Here is a 20,288-nt window from a genome sequence, read left to right on the forward strand (position 1 = left end):
CTCCATGCAGGGACACTGACCGGCATCCAGGGTGATCCTTGTGTTGGGTCATTGCATACTCGTGGTGACAGCTGCTGGGTGCCAGGAGAGATCCTGCTTCCTTGGCTGAGGCCTCCCCACCCCAGCGCCTGCTCACCTTTTCTGTGCTAAGCCTCCTCACGCGCCCTCCTCCTGCCAAATCAGTTTCTGCTAATTAGGTCAAGGTGAAGGTCTTCTCCCCTCCCTGGAGTTTGACCTTGCAGCCAGCAGCCCACGAGAGTTCTAGCACACCCCACATTTGCCAGGGGACGTGTGTGCAGTTACCACACTCACGTGCACACATGCGCACACCCTCTCCCACACGCCAGCTCACAGTACCCACGCTCACACACAGGCACTCACACCACTTACCCACGCGTCTGCTTGGAGACACACTTGCTTGCCCGCCAGAGGGCCCAGCTTGCCTCTGCTCTATAAGCTCCCTTGGGAGAGAAGCAGCCCTCCAGAAGGTTCTGGGCCTCCAGCCCAGAGATGTCAAGCCCCACGCCAGAGAACCCTCCTATCTCTTGCTGAGAGGGTACCAAAGGGTTAAGAGAGAACATTTCCAGGGAGTTTGCCTCTTAATCAACACAGTTAATTCTTTTCCTTTTACAAACATAAATTCTTGGCAGTCGGTAACCAAGAAAGAAAGGAGAAAGAAAAAAAACTTAACCCAACATTAGTCAAATCTTTGCCTCTTCCTATTTTTTTTCAAGTTAAGACCCAGAGGAATTCAGAGCAATGAGAGAAATCCCAGCCCAGATGGAATGTTTTTGCTAATATACGTCTGCAAGTTATTTAAATGTATGTTTAAGTGTGTGTGTGTGTGTGTGTGAGAGAGAGAGAGAATATGAGAACAAGCAAGCATGGCTGAGTGGTGTGTGTGCCTGTGTGTGTGTGTGTGTGTGTGTGTGTGTGCACATGTGTGTGGCTAAAGCACACAGCAGAGCAGAGGAGCCACGAGAATCCATGCCTGAGCCCCAGCTACCCTCTGGCTCTGGCTCTCTGGTCTGGACCTGGAGCAGTACAAAGCCATTGCCCAGAAGGCTGTCCTTGTCCCTCCACATGGGGTCTCCTGGGACAACAGCCCCTGTTCCTGCCCCTCAGCCCCAAGGTGGCCTCAGTGACACATTCTGCTAAGGAAAACCCACCCACCATACACATGTCTTGCCCTTGTTTCCTGCTTAGCCAGAAGGTTTGGGGCAGAAGTTTCCAGGCCTGGAGGGGAGGGATAGTTGAGAGGACCAGGCCCCATGGCACAGAGCTGCTCCCCACACCCCTCCTCCAAAAGTGGACCTGCCTGGACTTGAAATCTGGGCCCAGACTGTGTTCCTGGCCTCTATCTCCTCTCAGACCTCTCTCAAGATCTTCAGCCCCCTGTGGTATTTCCTCTCACCCCGATAGAATCCCCCACGGATGACAGGGTCAACCCTTACCCACGGACTGCACCTCAGCAGGGCTCCCCACCCCCCCAAGAAGCACCCTCAGTTGGGTTCAGGGTGCAGGGGCCTTGCAGACACCCCCTGAGCTCTCCACTTTCCCCTAGCTCCCTCTCATCCGCTCCCTTCTGAGTTGACTTTAATTCTTTTAATCTTTCCTCTGAAATCGCTCCTCTGGCCTCGCCATCAGCTGTGTGGGTTCCAACTTCCTGATTTCCATGGGGAGATTAAACAGCTTTCTCCATCCAAGGCAGTTTGGACGTCTGGGCCACCCCCTGGGCTGGCTAGACCCCTCTCTGCCGAGGGGGTTGCTCTCGCTCTTTTGAGCCCTGGCCCACCCTGAGTCCCAGGCCTTCCACATGGAACTTCCCATGCCCCCTCCCTGCCCTGCCCCCCCAGGAGATTCCAGCCCTCCCATCTCTTCCCTTTCACAGAGGCCTCTCAGCATCTCCAGCCAGGCCCAGAACCTGGAGTGTACGACTTCCTCCATCAGCAGCTCTTGGGAAGCAGGGCAGGCGGAGAACAGGCTCTGGGATCTGCAGAGAGGATCCCCTGCCTGGTTGCTCTCCCCATGCCCCAGCCTCTCTCCAGGCTTCTCTGCTCCTTCCATCACTCATGCCCTCAGAGGTCCTTTTCTGAGCATGTGGCCATCCACTGTCTGTGCTGGCTGCTGAGGGGACAGGACTCACCAGCTCTCAGTGTCATCTGCTCTGCTTATCTGTGGGTGCCAGCTCAGGACCTGGTGCTTAGCTGAGCCTGGCAGGAGACAGAGCAAACTAGAGTCAGGTTCAGGGACTAAGTGGGAAGGGGGTTTGGGGAGGGGCAGAGAGAGGGTGTCCAAGGGAAACTAGAAACGAGGCGGGTTTTTTTGTTTTGTTTTGTTTTGTTTTGTTTGAGACAGTTTCACTCTTCTCACCCAGCGTGGAGTGCAGTGGCACAGTTTTGGCTCACTGTAACCTCTGCCTCCTGGGTTCAAGCAATTCTCATGCCTCAGCCTCCTGAGTAGCTGGGATTACAGGTGCATGCCACCACACCCGGCTAATTTTTGTATTTTTAGTAGAGGCAGGGTTTCACCATGTTGGCCAGGCTGGTCTCGAACTCCTGACCTCAGGTGATCTGCCTGCCTTGGCCTCTCAAAGTGCTGGGATTACAGGCATGAGCCACCACGCCCAGCCCAGAAATGAGTTTTGGATGGTATGTCATTTGAACTTACCCTGAAATGTAGCTAGGGGATGGAGGAAGCTGACATCTGATTGCAGCACAGGAGGAATAGTTGCTTAGAAAGGAATCTCTGAGGCAGAAAAGGGGAAAGAAGACCTTCTGTGGGAAGTGTCCTGGAATGCCACCTTGTCAGGGCTATGATTTCCCTCTGAAATGAGTAGGGTCCTGGGGCCTCCACACGTGGACACCAGCTTCCTAAGGCCTAAAGATGCCAGATGGACTCTTGGGTCTGTCCTAGACTGAGGGCTTCTGGGAGTCCATGAATCCCGATATTGTGTGCAAAGTATTGTGGATCCGGGCAGCATTATGGGGCTTTAATCTTGCTCTCAAACGGTCTCTCACCTCAAGAAGGTAAAAACCACTGTGCTGGAGGTTAACACAAAGGTGACCCTTGAGGCTGGCCAGAGTGACCCGAAGGTCATGCCACAAGTGGGCCAGAGTGGCACCAGATGACCTCTGGCTGAAACGAGTAGACCGGGTCAGGCTCAGGCAGTCACGTGAGACACATCTCACTTCTACATGTGGGGAGAGATTCTGGAGATAACCTTGGCTCCAGACGACGTCTTAAAGCAGATCTCTGCCAGGTGAGATCTCGTGGCCCATGGGACACACCTTCACTGGGCCTGAACTGTCTGTTGGCTTCATCTACTGGGACACTGGCAGGTATTCACAAGTGAGACAGCAAAGGTGACCCACCATGGGCCCCGGGTCTTCCTGGGGTGTCGCTGAAAAGTGTACAGAAGAGTCTGGGCCTATAACTTTCACAATGTGTGTGAAGGTTGTCTGTCTCCGAGGGAAAACAGCTGCCAGTCTCCAAGGAGCTATGACTGTGCCCAGCGCTGATGTGGGCAGCTCAGGGGATCAGAGACAGGGTGGGGAGGTCATTAACGCCAAGGGGGCCATCCCAAGGAAAGCAGAGCTGCGTGGCAAAAGGCCCTCAGCCCACCTCCACACTAGCCTTTCTGTGCCGCAGTTCCCTCCTGGGGGAGGGTGGAGTTGGCCTGCGGGGTTTCTCAGGGCCCCTTCAGAGCCACCATCCTCGGTTTTAAGAAATGTGCCTCCTGGCTGACCACGGTGGCTCACGCCTGTAATCCCAGCACTTTGGGAGGCCGAGGCAGGTGGATCACCTGAGGTCAGGGGTTTGAGACCAGCCTGGCCAACATGGTGAAACCTCATCTCTACTAAAAATACAAAAAATTAGCCGGGCAGGGTGGTACATACCTAAAACCCCAGCTACTTGGGAGGCTGAGGCAGAATTGCTTGAATCCAAGAGGCGGAGGTTGCAGTGAGCCGAGATTGTGCAACTGCACTCCAGCCTGGGTGACAAGAGCGAGACTCTGTCTCAAAAAAAAAAAAAAAAAAGAAAGAAATGTGCCTCCTCCCACTCCCTGGGCTCCTGTTTGGGGGGTGGGGAGAGGAGAGATTATCCAAAAGCCACATAAGTTTCCCAGCCCTCTCCCCACTGCACTCCAGGACCACCCACCCAGGGCCTGCCCTGGGCTCCCTCCTCCCAGAAAGTCAATTTCCCTACAAAGGAGTCTGAGGAGCAAGAAGAGCTTTCTGCTTTCTCTTTTGGTTTGCTTGTTTGCTTCCTCTCCCGCTCACATTGTGCATATGAAGGGGACTAGCTGGTTCTCTCATAAGAGGAAGAGTGGTGACCCTGGCTCAGACAGATGTGGAAGGAGCATCCTAGCACCGAGGGGCACTGGCTGCTGAGCCAGCCAGGGGGGATGGGGTGCACTCTTCTCTGGGCCTGCAGAGGTAGAGCCCAGTCTTTGCTGTTCTAGGACAGACACATTGCAGTCCTAGATAACCCCCTAAGCTCTCTTTCTAGAGCCTGATGGCTGCAGAATGTTTTCTCCTGGCCAATGCATGCCTGTGTAGTTTATATACATGTGCGTATGTCTATAGATATGTGTGTGTATAAATATAGATAGACGGATATAAATCAAGGGTTTAGGAGGTAGGCGGCGGCGCTGACGGCAGCCAAGCCACTGCTAGTTCTTCCAAGAGGGCAGCTCGGGTGTCTCCCTGCACTCCTCTCCCGTCACTTCCGCCTGTGGCTCCTGGTCCCCACTCCCAAGCATCAAGCTGTCATCATCACCAACTCCTCCCTCACTTCCCCCCACAGGCAGGCTGTTGCTATATCCTCACTCATTCCTCCGCAGCAACTCTGAAATCTGTTTCTTTCTGGGTCTCACCCCCTCCCTCAGCAGCCCCCTCATGGTGTCCCCATCTCTCTTTCTGCATCTCCTTGCCTCCTAGTCTCTGTTCCATTGGCTTTTCACTCTCTCTGACTCTGAGCTTGTCCATCACCCTGCCCCGCTCCTCTGTGCTTATTTTAAGGACACACCAATCTCCCGGCCCCCTCTGGATCCTGTCCTCCTCCCCTTCACTCTGCCTCTCTCTCTGTCTTGTCTCTCTGTCTTGTCGTGCATGTTTCTCTCTCTCTATTCTTCTCTGTGTCTCTCCCATCAAGTAACACAGCCAGGCGCTTTCGCTGGGGAGGGTGCATTTCTAACCTCCTTTTTTCCAGCCTCACTGTCAAGTGCACGTTTGCCCTAGCCTGGGCTCCAAGCAGGGGCAGCACAGGGAGAATGGCCCCATGGCTCCACCTCACCAGCTGTGAGAACCTGTGGGCCTGGGGAAGAGCAGCTGGGCCAGGAACCAGTGATACAGCCCTCTCTGTGATGGAAACAAGACACAGGCCTGGTTCATTTGCATGTCGGGTCTCTTTTACATAAATCTGCATGTCAAGCTGGAGGCCCTGGAGCCAGGTAATGCAAAGTGATGCAAAATAAATTAATCAGTGTGCCCTGCTGCTGGTGTAAGCCAGCCCTTTCTTCCAAACGACAGAGCCAAGCCAGATGAGCTAGTGTCCTTTTAAGGCTGGAGGTGGAGGGTGGCGCAGGGCAGGGTGCTGGCCCTGAGCTGCTCCACCTACCTGCCCCACTCCAGAGTGGCTCTGAGAGAGAAGATGGGCCCCGGTGGCTGACCAGGGCCATGAAGCCTGCCAGCCTGAAAAGGGGGCATTAAGGCTCACCTTCTCCCATGGGGAAACTGAGGTGCAGGAAGTGGGACAGGAACTTTTCCAAGGTTACCCAGCTGCCTATGGCTGTGCCAGATCAGAAGCGTACACTTTGGCTCTCAGCAAAGTAAACTTCCTGCTTCTTACCACTGGCTAGAAGTGGGTGAATTTCACCACTTCATTTGAGTGTCTCCAGTGACTTTGGGGGATCAGAGATGAGACTCTTCCCTTCTCCTACAGCCCAGCCTTCAGGGAGGACTGCCCTGACTCTAACCACCTTGGGATGCCCTCCAGCCCTTCCCGGCCCCCACACAGGGCCCTGCTTCCCCCTTAGGGAAAGGCAAAGTGTGAAGGAGCTACTAGTAGGTTTTCCAGCCTCTGGAAAGTGGGACTTCTGGGCTTCTCTTGGATTGGGAAATGGCTCATGAAGGTCCAAAGTTTCCTCCACATGAGAGGGGGATGGGGCAGGTCACGAGCTCCAGAGCCTGCCCCAGACGCACCTCTATTCCTCCCATGTCAGGCAAGGATAAGCCGGCCCTGGGAACCCAAACACTCCCAAAGGCCTCACACTTCTCCAGACGCAATCTGCAGCTTGTTTTGAGGAGATCCACAGCACATGGCACGTGTTCTGTAACTGCTCTCACACCCCTCTGCTGCAGGAAGCCGACCAACAGAACATCCTCCTGCCACTGGAGAGTGTAGTATGACTGTGTGTGCTAATGGCCATCTCAGGAGGCAGGGCAGCCCGTGGTCACAGCCAGGGACTTTGGAATGAGCCACACCTGTCCTGGTGCTACCACTTGCCAGCTGTGTGGCCCAGGGCAAGATGCCTGGCCTCTCTGAGCCTAGTTTTCTCATCTGTAAAATATGGAAGATAAAGAGTTTCTACCTCACAGGTTTTTGTTTTTTTTTTTTTTGTTTTTTTTTTGAGACAGAGTCTCACTCTATCGCCCAGGCTAGAGTGCAATGGTATGATCTTAGCTCACTGCAACCTCCACCTTCTGGGTTTAAGCGACTCTCCCACCTCAGCCTCATGAGTAACTGGGATTACAGGCTCCCGCCATCATGCCTGGCTAATTTTTTTTAATTTTTAGTAGAGATGGGATTTCACCATGTTGGCCAGACTGGTCTTGAACTCTTGACCTCAGGTGACCCACCTACCTTGGCCTCCCAAAGTGCTGGGATTACAGGTGTGAGCCACTGCGCCCAGCCTCCTCATAGGGTTCTTATGGGGCTTAAACAAGACAAGGCATGTAGCATATCCCACAGTGTGTCTGGCGCCACGTAAGTATCTATAAATGGTAGCCATTGTCATTGCCCCTTCAAGTGTAGGTATCACAACCAGGCCAGCCTAGGTCAGAGGAAGGGAGTGGGAAGCAGAACTAAGCCTACTTGGAGTCTCTCTCTCCCACCCCACCTTCTTCTCCCACCACCTTCTTCTCCCACCACCTTCTTCTCCCACCACCTTCTCTTTCTCCCACCACCTTCTCTTTCTCCCACCACCTTCTCTTTCTCCCACCACCTTCTCTTTCTCCCACCACCTTCTCTTTCTCCCACCACCTTCTCCTTCTCCCACCCCCGTCCCCATCTAGTCTCCACACTTGCACCAGAGGAAACATTCTAAAACACAAACATTATCACGCCACTTCCTAACCTTTACTCCTTTCTGGCTCCCTATAATGTTCAGGATAAAGCCCAAGCTCCTTGACAGAGCCTTAGAAGGCATTTTGGGATCTGGCTTTTGCTTATCTCACGAGCCTCATCTCTTATCTTCTTGCAGCCCAGCCTTCCAACATGTTTGCACTCACCTCCAGGCGGGCCCCGCCTGGGCTGCTTCCTGACCCAGCTACTCATTACCTCTCCTCTTAGCGTTGAAGCTGCTTCCTCCACAACACTTCCATTCCCGTTGCTAAGGATTCAAAGAGAAGGGCTTACGGGGCTCCCAGTCCCAGGATATTGTGCCTGAGAGGTCAGAGCAGAAAGGACCCCTAAGATCATCTAGTTCAACCTCTCCTTTGGCAGAGGAGAAAACCCAGGCCCCCAAGGGAGGGGGTTTCCTCCAGGTTCCACCCAGCCCCTCTCCACAATTAGCACAAGAGGAAAGCCAATCAGTGACGCCTCCTAGGCACCACAGGCCATTCATCCAAATACATTTGCATTTCATCTCCTCTCCCAGGGAGAATAAATACAGAGGAAAGAATTGGAGGCCCAAAGGAATCAACTGCAAACCCCAAGAATAGACTCCAGGTTTGCATGTCACTGGGGGCAGGGCCATCTTACAGCTTTCCTCAGCCATCCCTGGAGAGGTCACTCTTTTGGTTTTTTTTTTAGACAGAGTCTTGCTCTGTCTCCCAGGCTGGAGTGCAATCTTGCTCTGTCTCCCAGGCTGGAGTGCAATGGCATGATCTTGACTCACTGCAACCTCCACCTCCTGGACTCAAGCCATTCTCCTGCCTTAGCCTCCAGGGTAGCTGGGACTACAGGTGCTCACCACCACACCTGGCTAATTTTTGTATTTTTAGTAGAGACAGGATTTCACCAACGTTGGCCAGGCTGGTCTCCAACTCCTGACCTCAGGTGATCCACCTGCCTCTGACTCCCAAAGTGCTGGGATTACAGACATGAGCCACAGTGCCCAGCCGAGAGGGTCACTCTTTTTATCTCTTCATGAGATACTGTCCTGCCTCCTCTGCCAAGGGAGCTGGACCTATGACCCTGGGACTGGGGCAATGAAGGGGCCTTCTGGGGAGCTGCTGACTTACAGGACAGTCAAGTGAGATCCAGTCCAGGCCACCACTGGCCTGTAGAACGTACACAGGCCTGGAGTCAGAAGACTTGTGTTCAAGTCCCATTTCCTAGCTGAACGAATGGGCAAGTCACTTAACCTCCCTTAACCTCGGTGTCCTCAACTGTAAAATGCAGGTAAAGATAGCTCCCTCCTCACCAGGCTGGCATGAGGTCATGTGATAGAACGGTGTCCCTAAACAATTCAGCTTTCAAACATGCATTCTCCTTAATGAGACAGGACGGACCCAAGGAGTTTCTGATCAGGAAGCAGCCCCCCTCTGCTCTTGCTCACACTCTGTGCCTAATCTGCTATGGACGAAAAGTGTTGGGCTTATAAATATTTGTTCCTTATGGCCAGACTTTCATGAGTTTTATCAGCCTAGCTGATAAGATAATCCTGGCCTGTTGGGTGAGCTCTGGCACCTGGTGTTCTGCATTGCAGGTGACCTCTCAGACCTAACTTTTTAATACCTAGCAAGTCAATACAGAGGCTCTCAACTTACAGGCTGGAGAGGAGGGGCATCTGAGGGGCACTCCGAAATTAATTCTCTTTGTTTCTGGATCTGATGTCTAGAGTTGACCGGAGACTCTGAGTTAACACCTTTCATGCCAGATGGTGACTGGGTCTCCACTGGCTCCACTGAGCTCAGAACCAAAATGGTTTTGAAAAGACTGGAAGAGAGCACCCTTCTCCTTTAATTAAGCACGAAATCTCCATATCTATTTCAGCCTTTGAAAACTGAAACCCAGGAAGGCAGGTTCCCCGGGCAGAGAGAAGAGGTGTGCAGAATTAATATTCCATCTCGACTTTTCCTGTGTAACTTAATAAGTTGCCTAAGCTTATCAGGGACCCTAGCTGCATTTAGCCACGGGGCTGGCCTGGATCACACGGCTGGGTCACCTTCGCAGTTGACAAAGCTCACGTTAGCGCGATTGACAGGCCAGGAGGGCCACGAGGCAATACAAAGTGAGCCAGGGTTAAGGTGAAAAGCTGGGACCCGTCCCACCTTGCTGAGTAGCATGTTACCATTTGGTAACACATCCCTTCTGTCTCAGATGTTTTAGCTGGATCCTCCCAGAGTCCCCCCTGCCCACCCTCCATGCTGCCTGAACTGTACCTGCTTTCCTGGGTGCTGAGTTTGGGGCCTCAGATTGGCCCCAACTGCCTTCCACTTCTCCCAGGCTCACTTTTTCTAGAACTACTCTGGGACTACCCCAGCTCTGTACCTCCAAGAGGACAGGCAACCGCCTGGACTAGCTCCATCCTGACCGCCAGCAGCCTCTCCCCCAATTCAGCCTCTCCTCTGCATCCAGAGGCCAAGCCCAGGCTTGCTTCTCTCTGGAGCTGCAGGCTCTCAAGGACTCTGTTTCCCAAAAGGAAAGGTCTCATAGAAAATCAGAGGATCTTTGCAAGGGAATCCTTGGAACCAGTGTGGGAACGGCTCCCCTGGGCATTCATCTCTTTTGAAACATCCACTGAGCTTAGGATTCTCTGCAGAAGAGGCACCTGGTCAGGGGAGGGAATACAAAAATTGAATTTTCCCCATAATAATAGAGTATATAATAATAATAATAATAATAATCCCTTCTAGAGCTAGAAGGGATTTCAGACACGGACTAATCCAATCCCGCTTTTTAACAGATTGATAGACCACGGTTCCAGGAGGGAAAATGATCTGTCTAACAAGTTCTAGTAACTAACTAAGGCAGGACCAGTGGGGCTTTAGCTCAGGACATGAAAAAACACAGAGAGAAGAATGAGAGAAAGAAAAAGAGAGATACAGAACCCCTCTGCTACAGGAGTTGGCCCACATGCTTGGATCACAGAGAAAGTGGGCGTCTTGGTCCTTGGAGACATGCCCCCTGCTCTAGGACACCCTCTGGGATCTTGTTAGAGTGTCTGTCCCTTTGAACACCCGAACAGGCACCATCCGTGTGCTCCTGCCAGCGAGGGGTGATGCGTCCCGCTAGGGAGGTCAAAGGCAAGGGCTCTGGGGTCCGGCACACCTGGGTCAAATCTTGGCTCCACTACTCAGTTGTGTCTGTGAGACTCAACCAAGTTATTGAAACTTCTTTGTGCCTCAGTTTCACCATTTAGAGGATGGGGATAATAGAAATCACCTCATATGGTCCATAAATGCAATAATGTGTGTAACATGCCTGAGATATATTATACCTGAACATAAACTCCATGAAGGCAGACACTATTTCCTGCCATTTCCTCAGCTTCTAGGGCATGCTATATAGAGAATGAATGGATGCAGCATATGTTCTTTCATCAATTATTTTCCTTCATGGTTATTATCATTATCATTATTATTGTCCAGAATATTTTCTTTTTTTCTTTCTCTTCCTTTTCTTCTTTCTTTCTTTTTCTTTCTTTCTTTCTCTCTCTTTCTTTCCTTCTTTTTCCTTCCTTCCCTCCTTCTTCTTTCTTTCTCTTCCTCTCTTTCCTTCTTATTTTTTCTTTCTCTCTTTCTTTTTCTTTATTCCTTTCTCTCTCTTTCTTCCCCCCCCCCTTTTTTTTTTTTTGAGACAGGGTCTCTCTGTGATGCCCAGGCTGGAATGTAGTGGCGTGATCACACAGCTCACTGTAGCATCAATCTCCTGGATTCAAGCAATCCTCCTGCCTCAGTCTCCCAAATAGCAGGGACCACAGGCACATGCTACCACGTCTGGCTAATTTTTTTAATTTTTTGTAGAGATAGGGATCTCATTTTGTTGCCCAGGCTGGTCTTAAACTCCTGGGCTCAGTCCTCCCACCTCAGGCTCCCAAAGTGCTGGGACTACAGACATGAACCACGGCTCCTGTCCCCAGAGTATTTTCTGGTTTTGCTTCATCCACCTTTTCTTTCTTATCCTAGACTCTTTTCTGTTGAAGCCAATTTTGCTCACACAGTACCTACTACGTGCATCAGCATGTGCACGTGCACCCCAACAGCCACACACTTTCACACCTGCGCATCCCTAAGCTGGTGTTTCTGACTCTCAGCGTGTCTCTTCTCACCTGCAGGGGGAGAGGGAGAACCATGAGGCTGAGTCCCAGCCCTTACTTTCCTACCCAGCCCCCTTTCCATCCAGTGTTCACATTGCTGCCCGCTTCATGTACTTTACAATCCTGACTACCCTTCTCTAGCATACTTTGTGCTGCCTAATAAGTCGAGGGTGGTTTTAAAAAACGAAAAAATTCCCATCACTATTTCTTCCTTTCCAAAGAAGGCTGTCCACTTAGTTCTGTTTTGTCTGATTCAAAACTGACTGATGTAATTCCCCTCTGCTCTGACAAATGGGGACCTCAGCAAAGAAGGAAATAGAGCCAGAGTGAAAAGAGAAGGGGTCAGGGGCTTTCTGGAGATTTATGAAGCTCCCATTCGAGCACAGGCAGCTGGACAGCGCTCCTCCTTCTTCAGGCCTTGAGTTTCAGAAAAACACAAGACTCTGAGACGCGCCTTCATTTGAGTCATTTGGGTGGAGTTGGTGTGTTTATCTGTGCTATCTTCCCATTTCCCTCTCCTTCTTGAGTTGAGAGCAGTCAGTGGTGAGCAGCAATGTCTGCTTTCTTCTATTCTGGGGATCCAGGACACTGGGGCAAGATGCAGAGAGATCATCCTTCAGTTCTCAAATCCCATTTAACCCCCTTTCCCCACCCCCGGGTTGAGAGTTTTAATTCACTCTGTATTAATGATAATCTGGAGGGGAAAATGTGTAGGAAATTGATAGACTAGGTCAGCCATGGTGGCTCACGCCTATAATCTCAGCACTTTGGGAGGCTGAGGTGGATGGATCACCTGAGGTCAGGAGTTCGAGACCAGGCTGGCCTACATGGTGAAACTCCGTCTCTACTAAAAATACAAAATTAGCTGAGCGTAGTGGCATGCACCTGTAGTCCCAGCTACTTGGGAGGCTGAGGCAGAAGAATCAGTTGAACCTGGGAGACAGAGGTTGCAGTGAGCTGAGATCGTGCCATTGCACTCCAGCCTGGGCAACAAGAGCAAAACTCTGTCTTGAAAAAAAAAAAAAAGAAAGAAAGAAATTGATAGACTAGATTGTAAAACAGCATGAATAACTCTACCATGCAAATTAATGCAGGCCCACAAGTCTAGGCCTGAAAGAATCAGACCACTTATTTGCTTCTATTATTAAATAAGAATTTGCGGCCGGCCGCGGTGGCTCAAGCCTGTAATCCCAGCACTTTGGGAGGCCGAGACGGGCGGATCACGAGGTCAGGAGTTCGAGACCATCCTGGCGAACACGGTGAAACCCCGTCTCTACTAAAAAATACAAAAACTAGCCGGGCGAGGTGGTGGCGCCTGTAGTCCCAGCTACTCGGGAGGCTGAGGCAGGAGAATGGCATAAACCCAGGAGGCAGAGCTTGCAGTGAGCTGAGATCCGGCCACTGCACTCCAGCCTGGGCGACAGAGCGAGACTCCGTCTCAAAAAAAAAAAAAAAAAAAAAAAAAAAAAAAAAAAAAAGAATTTGCTTAATAATAGAAAATAATAATAATTTAAAATAAGGCCTATGGCCTTTTAACACCAGTGCTCTGCCAGAGACTGGATTGGTGTGACCTGACCTGAAGATAAACTGTAAAGTGAAATATTCTATCAGACAAAGCTTAGGAGTTTGCTTGTGTACTTCCTTAATGTACACAGCCAAAAAACAGATTCCATTTACTTTCTCTTTATTTATTTATTTATTTATTTATTTATTTATTATTTATTTATTTTTTGAGACCAAGTCTCACTCTGCCACCTAGGCTGGAGTGCAGTGGTGCAATCTCAGCTCACTGCAACCTCTGCCTCCTGGGTTCAAGCCATTCTCCTGCCTCAGCCTCTAGAGTAGCTGGGATTACAAGCATGTACCACCATGCCCGGCTAATTTTTATATTTTTAGTAGAGACGGGGTTTCACCATGTTGGCCAGGCTGGTCTTGAACTCCTAACCTCAGGTGATCTGCCCGCCTCAGCTTCCCAAAGTGCTGGGATTACAGGCATGAGCCACCGCACCCAGCCTCATCTTCTTTTTAAAGACTTCACTGAACAAGGGTCTCAGTGTGCTAAATTAATGGAAATGTTGGCTCTGTGCAGATAAGTGGTTTCCATCCTTTGGAGGCTGGCCTCCTTCTGTTTGTCTAAGCTCAGGTCTCATTGGGCACAGTGCCTGATGCTGACTTAAGTGTCCAGCAGCCCTTGCCCCAGCCAAGCAGGGAGGCCGGGTGAGGTGGTCCCCCTAGTGGGGCACCAATGGGCTAAGGTAGGTGGCAGGAGCATCTCTTACCATGATCAGAGGCCCTTTGAGGGAAGGGAAGAACCTGCTGAGTTGAGAGTAGGCATATGCACCAAGTTCAGCAAATCAACAAAGCAGGTTCCAGTGCTTTACTGGAGTAGGAGAATCTGAAGTGGCATCAAGGCTAGAGTGTGGAGCCAGGGAGTCATAGAGCTGAGGGCATTCTCCCCTGGCCTAGCCCTTATACCCTAGACGCATGCCCTGCCTGTGGCCATAAGAGCTGAGCACAAGGCACTGCCTGCTCATCAGTTCAGTGTCCATGGCTCTGTTCTGCCCCAGATTTGGGCTCCTTCTTGGCCCCAGGCTCTCTCCAGTACATCCTTCCTGGCTTGTCCTACCTAGACTTGGGCACCGGTTCTGTCTCTGCTTCACGGCTGTCTTGGAACTCACATTAGTCTCAGCCATCAAGAACTGCCCTTCTCCCCAGGCACTGAAACCTACCTTGGTCCCTGCAGCTGCACCTGATTCACAGGCCTGGGACACCATAGCATTCCAGACTCCCGGCCTGGGGGTGGAATGGGAAGGTGGCATGAAGAAGGGGTGGGAACTAGAAAATAAAAGGCTGGGTTGCAGTGGACAAGGAGAACAATTTGGGTGAGTATTAGAAAGACAGCTAAATATATACTCCCTGGGTGCTCGGGGTGAGTGGGCTGAGTTCTTCACAGGGCCAGCGGTAGCAAGATTGCGACATTCAATTCATTTCCAGTACCCTTGGGGATAAACTGAGAACCCTCGCTGTCAACCCCAATGATGTGGCCTCAGCCTGATTCTTTGACTTTCAGGTAAGACCTCTAAGGAACGACAGAAGGGTTGTTTAAGTGGAGAAAAATGTGTTCAAGCTCCAAGCAGCGTGCTAAAGCACTTTTTTCGTCCGCTCTACTTTTGCTCCAAGAATGTCTTCTTTTTTACTTCTGGAGGTCTTGATGCTGACAGCAAGCACCTGGCTTTTTCTGATCTGAGAGTCCTGTTTGTCGCCTCACAATGGGCCTTACTTCTATTTTATGATATCCTCTATTTCACACCCTCAGCACTTGTCAGCAGAGGGTATAGGAAACAATCAGCTCTATGAACTGGGCGCTATCAGTATTTGCCTTCCGTCCTCGTCATGGGTCACAGGCTCTGACGCAGGCCTGATGCCGTGGGAGTCTTTACCTGGTTACCCAGCCACTCACACCCCCAGAGGTGCACAGCGCTCATCACTCAGATACATCCAAACAGAAATCTTTCCTTCGGAGTCACTCTCGCTTTGCCTCATCTTCCTCCATAAACCCAACCTTGGAAAATTTTCCTATCCAGCTTTAAAAACAAGTAGTGACTACCTGAATGGGAACACAGATGGCATATTTATCAAAATTTCAGATGATACAAAATCATGCAAGAAATCACGAAATAGGGTAACAGAGTAAGGTTCCATGTCAGCCTTGATAGGTTAGAACAAGGAACTGAATTTAACAAGATGAAATTTATCAGCAGTAAATGTGAAGTCCCGCCTTTGGGCTTAAAAAACAAACAAAAAAACCCCAGCAGGGCTGTACAAATTCAGAATTTGGAAAATGAAGCTAAAAATGCTACACGTTGACTACAAATCATTGTGAGTCAAGAGTCAAAAAACCTAAGGCAAGTTTAGGCTGCATCATTGGAAATGTAGAATATGAACAAAGGAGATAAGGGAGGTGATGATCCTGTGCTCAGCATTGCAGGACCACACCTGACGTGCCGTGTGTCATTCCTACATCGCTTTATTTATTTATTTATTTATTTATTTATTTATTTATTTGGAGATGGAGTCTCGCTCTGTTGCCCAGGGTGGAGTGCAGTGGCGTGATGTCAGCTCACTGCAACCTCCGCCTCCCGGGTTCAAGCAATTCTTCTGCCTCAGCCTCCTGAGTAGCTGGGACTACAGGCGCCCGCCACCACACCCAGCTAATTTTTTGTATTTTATTAGAGACGGAGTTTCACCATGTTGCCCAGGCTGTTCTCGAACTCCTGAACTCAGGCAATCTGCACGCCTCGGCCTCCCAAAGTGTTAGGATTGCAGGTGTGAGCCACAGCGCCCAGGCCCTACATCACTTTAAAATGAACACTGATAAACTCTAGTACTTCAGAGAGAGGTGGAAACAGGGAGATGGAGAATCTGAGAATCTGGAAATTGAAAAAACAAATGAACACCATGGCCGTGAAAGAACTAAGGAAGTTTAAGCCAAAAGAGAAAAAAAGATTTAAGGGGGACATGAAAGCTATTTTTCAGGCCAGGCATGGTGGCTCGTGCCTATAATCCCAACATTCTGGGAGGCCAAGGCAGGTGGATCACTTGAGGTCAGGAGTTCAAGTCCAGTCTGGCCAATGTGGTGAAACTCCGTCTCTACTAAAAATACAAAAATCAGCCAGGTGTGGTGGTGAGCACCTATAGTCCCAGCTACTCGGGAGGGTGAGGCAGGAGAAACACTTGAATCCGGGAGGTGGAGGTTGCAGTAAGTCAAGATCACACCACTGTACCCCAGCTTGAGTGACAAAGCAAGACTCCGTCTGAAAAAAAAAACAAAAAACAAAACACTGTTTTTCAGCACTTTATGGACTGCCCTATGCAAAAGGGATGAGCTTCCCCTGCCCTGCCGCCCACCCAACTCTAGAAGACAAAGTTGGTCCATTTAAGTTAAAGGGAGCTAAATGTCAGTCCAGTTGGAGAAAGAAAAGAGCTTTCTTTCTTTCTTTTTTTGACAGAGTCTTGCTCTGTCGCCAGGCTGGAGTGCAGTGGTGTGATCTCGGCTCACTGCAATCTCTGCCTCCCAGGTTCAAGCAATTCTTCTGCCTCAGCCTCCCGAGTAGCTGGGACTACAGACAGCACACCACCATGTCCAGCTAATTTTTTATTTTTAGTAGAGACAGGGTTTCACCATGTTGGCCAGGATGGTCTCGATCTCTTGACCTCGTGATCAGCCCACCTTGGCCTCCCGAAGTGCTGGGATTACAGGCTTGAGCCACCACGCCTGGCCAAGAACTTTCTTTTCTAACAGTGAGAACTGCCCAAAGTTGGGATGTTCTGCTGGATTAGGTAATGAGCTTCCTGACACTAGAGATATTCAGCCAAAAGCTGGAGGATCACATATCAGGGACGCTGCAGAGAGTATTCTTGTATTTGTCAGAGGATTAGATCTGATGACCTTCAAGGACGTTTTCATCTCAGAGATGCTCTGATTCTGGGGGAACTCTATTATAATTTATTATACCATCCCGTACATGAGAATATCTAATTCCTTTTGGTAAAGCAATAAAGCTTCAGAATTTAGGCAATATTTCCCAGTTCTTTTCAGATTCAGTTTTGAAATGTCAGATAAAAGCATTGACTCTAGAGACAACTGCATGGGTTTACACCTTAACTCTGTTACTTATCAGCTGTGTGACCTTGGGCAAGTCACTTAACCTCTCTGGGCCTCATTTCCTCATTTATAAAATAAGGATAATTGTAGTGCCTACTTCATTGAGATGTTATGAGGATTAAATAAATTAGTATTTGAAGAGCACTCGGAACATTGCCACCACATAGTATTATAAATGTGTTTATTACATTAAAAATCATGTAAAATAGCTTAAACAAGTAATAGGAACAGTCTTAAATGGTTTAACAAATGGTTTAAGGAGGTCCTCCTTTACCAACTTATCACCAGCAGCTCTAGAGGTAAAATAACCAAGAACCCAGGGGTAGCAGAAAAAAAAAAAAAAAAAAAAAAGCAAAATCACATAGGCTCCCTGTGCGCTCAGAAGGAAGAAAAAGCTTCCTGCTGTTGGTGTACAGTAACCTCCACAAAGGCCTGTGTGTTTAATGACACCAGATTATCCCTACCTCCCCCATCCCTCCTCTCTCTTCTTGGAGTTGCTAGGAGGCCAGGGGTGTGCTGCAGTGTAACAAAGCTGCGTCAGGGGAGGCTGGGGGCCAGAGCCTGTTAGATATATAGGGCCTGTTCGAGGGAGCTTAATATCCTCTTACTGGAATAACTATTGTCCCAGCTTCTCAACAAATACCAACCGTCATTAATAAAAGGACTAATAAAAGCCTTTATTGCACTCAGGCACTGGTCTTGCTTTTTCTAGCTCCAAGGCCTTGGCAGAGGCAGCTGTTGAGGATGAGGGCTGGAAAAGCTGAGGCTCCCCCTGCACCCAAAAGCTCAGCCCAGGCCTCCAGCCCAGTCCATCACCCTTCCCAAGGCCAAGGGCTGCAATCGGTGAGACCTCTCGTCAAAGAAGAGCTGGGCAGTCAGACAGTGAGAGACTGGAGCATGAAGATAATGTATCATTTAGGCATCAGACTCTTGGGTCATTGTAAATAGTGACTATAGGGTGGTGAAAAAGAAAAGGTTGTCTTATCATGACTTTCTTTCAAGAAGCTGAAAGCACATCATCTTGCAAGACTTTTACCCACATTTTACAGAGGGGGAAATGAAGGCACAGAGGCATTTAGGGGCTCACTCAGTCATATGATACGTGGCATCCTTGCCAAAACTGACTAGACTCCAACAGTCGTTACTCCCAAATCTAGCACCATTCTGATATAAAAAGGAAGTGTGAGGTTATATCTATCTCTGCCCAGTCCCGGATTCCGTGAACGCTGTGATCATTGCCATCGCTTCTCTAAATTATTATTGTTATTATTTTAATAACTAGTGGGTAGAGTTGAGTGGGTGGTGAGTGTCAGATAATTACTAAGACCCCAAAATTAAAGTGGTTGAGTCCTTACTTTTCCACGGCTGCTCAAGATGAAAATGAAAGCTGGCCTCCAGGTGGCCCTGGGTGGAACCCTAATCTTGAGATAGAGTGAGCCCAGGTGGGGAAGGCAATGGAGGAAGAACAGGCCCGAAAGGCCTAGGAAGTCAGACTTGGAAACTCTAGATCCCGGATTACAGGACCCTGAGTGAGAGAGCACAGTCAAACCAACCTGGCTTCAAACCTTGGGTCTGCTTCTCCTTTGCTGCATGACCTTGGGAATTTACCTAGCCTCTCTGAACTTCACGTTCCTCATCCATCAAATGATGATAATAATCATAACTAGTCCCTAGAGCTGTTGTCGTAAGTAAGGGTTAGAGGACAGAGTGTGAGAAATCCAGAAATGTGGGTTCTATCATCCCTAAGCCTAGAGCTTTGCCAGTAGGGAGACCACTAACTGTGGAGCTGCAGAACTTTCCTGGCATCAGGGACATTAGGAGGCAGAGTCTTCTTCTCAGGACTAGCAGTTCAGTGGGAAACAACTTTAGCCTCAGTTTCCCCCCATTTAAGACAGGGCAACAAAATCTCTTGGGCCCTCAGCCCCTCCCTGCCCCGAGGGCTGTCAGATGGATAAAGAAGACAGGGTCCTGGGAGGAAAGGTGGGCGTTAATAACAGCACCCTGGATCTCTATTATTATTGTCATTATTCCGGCTGTGTCCTGTAAGCAGCGGGGACCCAGGTGACTCACTGTCTGCCTGCAGCAGCCCAACATCGGCCTGTCGGGACTTGCCGGCCTGCCAGGATTCCTCCACCAAAGAGGCCTCTGCTTCTTTCTCAGCTCCCGATGGGAGCTCTCAGGGTCCCCATGGCTAGGTGAAAAGGGAGTGGGAGGGGGCATTTGAGACATAGTGCACTGCTCAGAGAGGCTGGGACACCTGTGCTAACAGCTACGAGTGAGCCTAGGGCATGGAGTGGCAGGAGCTGGGGCCCCTGGAGGTTGTGGGGTTCACACCTGGAGAGACTACCTGATTCCTTTGGAGTGGTCCTGGGGATGGTAGGCCCCAGGGAGAGGGCGGTGAGAGACAGTGACAATTCCGGCCTGGGTCTAACCCTGGGACAGCTCTCCCAGGTGGGACGGGGTAGGCAATGGGATGAGGATCAAGCCCCTCTCCTCCTCCAGAGGAGCTGCTCTGGGTGGCTGGGGCCTAGCATAAGAAGCCAGTGGCATCAGCAGATGATTGACACTCTGTAACCCAAATGCCTGGGTCCTAAAATCTCAGCAATTTTTGGGGGTAGAGAAAGGGAACTGGGGTGCCTCTGACAGCCACCAAGCCCCCTGTCATGCGAGCTCTCTATAAATGTGATTTGAACAACTATGACTCACCCGCACACACCCCTGCAGTTTCGTGGTGAGGACACAGCTAATCATAGCTGTGTTTGGGGGAGGAAGAGGGATTTTGCCACAAGCTCCACAACAGGCTAACTCCCTCCTTCTCCAGGATGGCAAAGCGGGTGTGACTGGCCAGGAGTTTGGCAAATAGGAGTTTCTGCCTCCCTGGGGATTGGCTCTGCCCCGGGAAAGAGCACACCCCTAGAAGGGCCATTAAGGTCAGGGTTGGTTCCCAGATTTCTGATCAGAGATGACACCAGGAAGACCTGAGCTGGATTCCCTCCGATCTGTCAGGGATGATGTTCGCTTGAGTCTTGTTTTTGTTTTGATTAGGGCTGAAAGGCACCCATTACAGGACACCTAGTTGTATCCCAAACTATCGATGAGGAAATCAAGGCCTCAAGAGGGTGAAATGACTTGTTC

This window comes from Rhinopithecus roxellana, chromosome 1 (genome assembly GCF_007565055.1).
Source record: "Rhinopithecus roxellana isolate Shanxi Qingling chromosome 1, ASM756505v1, whole genome shotgun sequence".
Classification (NCBI taxonomy): Eukaryota; Metazoa; Chordata; class Mammalia; order Primates; family Cercopithecidae; genus Rhinopithecus; species Rhinopithecus roxellana.